The sequence below is a fragment of the Talpa occidentalis genome, unplaced genomic scaffold, assembly GCF_014898055.3.
Source record: "Talpa occidentalis isolate TD23 unplaced genomic scaffold, MPIMG_talOcc4v2.1 talOcc4.11, whole genome shotgun sequence".
Lineage (NCBI taxonomy): Eukaryota > Metazoa > Chordata > Mammalia > Eulipotyphla > Talpidae > Talpa > Talpa occidentalis.
The window spans coordinates 1,106,159-1,108,202 of record NW_023601104.1 but is presented as its reverse complement, the minus strand read 5'-3'; the positions used below and the strand labels follow the sequence as shown (position 1 = coordinate 1,108,202).

The window sequence follows — 2,044 nt, the reverse complement described above, 5'->3', positions numbered from 1 at the left end:
GAAGTTGCTTCCTTTCCTCAAAAGGAAAATCCAAATTAAAAGCACAATGAGATACCATTGCACACATTCACCACAATGGCTGGATTTTAATTTTTTTTAAAGATTTATTTATTTATTTCTACAAGCACTGGGTATAGTCAGAAGTGCGGAGGGTAAGAGGATTCACCAGAGCCAGAGTGGGGAGCAGAACAGGCAGACTGACGAAGTACACTGCTGGGGGGAGAGTGAGTGAAGCAGGAGAGGTCTGTGTGCCATGTGGGACCCTTGCCTGGTAGCCGGGGATCAAATCTGTGCTGCAGAGGCTGCGGGCATCTTTGCAGCCCAGCGCTCAACCACTGCGCCACCGGGGAGGACCCACAATGGTTGGATTTTATTTTACTTTTTATACACATTTCTAAGTAACAAATGAACTCTTAATTGATCCACAGACAAAAATTAATTAGTGAAGACCAGTGACAATTTCAGTCCCTAATCTGTTAGAGCCATATTCTGGACAGTCCTGAGGAGATGGTTTAACTGGCTATTTTCATTATTTCACATAACCCACAGTATTAGAAAAACAAGAAATTATAAAAGTTTAGATGAAATGTGTGACTGGCAATCCAATTTAATCTCTTATCATCCATATTTTTCCTTCCAGTTTTCTACCTTGTCAACATAAGCTTCCAAGACCTTGTCCTGGGAAGTCCCTTTTGGCTCATTCTAGGCATCCCACTTGTTCTTGTGCTTGAAGTCCAACATCCCAAGGAGTTCATGTCACCCATAGTTGTCTGTTAGTAGCAACTGTAGATGAACAGTGTCTCTCAGCTCTTGGCCTTGATCTTGAGGTGTTTAACATCCTAAGCAGCTTTGTGAAATTCAGTCCAAGACATGGGACTGAACTGCAGGATTTCAGGAAGTCTGTGGAGGAGGGGAGAAGCAGGAAACACTAGAGTGGCACTAGAGTTGACTGACCAAAGGCTGGATTTAAAAAGACCAACATAGATCAGGGAGTTTTTGCATGTCTACAACACACCTAGACTGTGTGGAGCTGGGAAAGGGCTGCCCCCACAGCCAGAGATGAGCTGAAAAGCCCCCACAAGCCAGACCCTATCTGGCCACCAGAGCCCAGAGGGGGATCCAGTCACCACTGGGGCAGACCACCACTGGTGCACAGAAGTGCCTTCCTAACTCCCCATTTTAGATCAGGGACCTTGACAGGCCTGCAACACACCTAGACTGCGTGGAGCTGGGATAGGGCTGCCCCCACAGCCAGAGGTGAGCTGAAAAACCCCCACAAGCCTGGCTCCATCTGGATACCAGTCTGAGCCCAGAGGGGGGTCCAGTGATTTGGAGCCCAGCAGGCAATCCTGCCACTGCAGGGTAGTCTGTGGAACCACAAGACCCATCTTGGAATTAAACAAATACAGAAGGAGGAGATTCTTTGTGACAGCGACCACTAACATATTCATAGTGCCACTGCACTACCAGAATTCAGACATAACAGATTGGACCATAACAGATTTTGACTCGATTAGACCACTAGTTTCTGACATCCCAGAAAGAGCACACCAAAAAGATGCTGGCGAGTACCAGCAACACAGTATCCCAACTTATAGGACAAATTAGAAAACAAGCAGCAAAGAGAAGAAAAACTGCAAGCAATCAACCAAGTCCTCAGGGAAAAGACACACAACAAAAAGAAAATCACCCACCAGATTGCAACAACAGTGATTTGGAAGAACTTACAAGTCTTCCAGAAAGAGAATTTAAAATTGCCATGATTAAAAAATTGAAAGAAGTCAAAAATAATATGGGAAAGATAATCAACAATCAGAAGAATGAAATTGAGTCTCTAAAGAGGGACGTGAGGGAAATTCAAGAGATCAAAGGATTAATGGAGGCCCTAAAGAACTCTGGGAAAAGCAGTGAAAGCAGAGTAGATGAAATGGAAGAACAAATAAGTACTCTCAAAGGTGCAGAAACAAAAAGAACCAAAACAGAAAAGGAAAGTGAAGTGTGAAAAAAAAAGGAATGAAGAAAAACTTTGGAAACTATCTGACTC

The 2,044-nt window shown here is 44.0% G+C and overlaps 1 pseudogene; it reads right to left on the bottom strand.

The window, feature by feature from the left end:
* Nucleotides 1-618: 618 nt before the first annotated feature.
* On the bottom strand, nucleotides 619-872 carry LOC119237879 (acyl-CoA-binding protein-like; annotated as a pseudogene).
* Nucleotides 873-2,044: the final 1,172 nt, after the last annotated feature.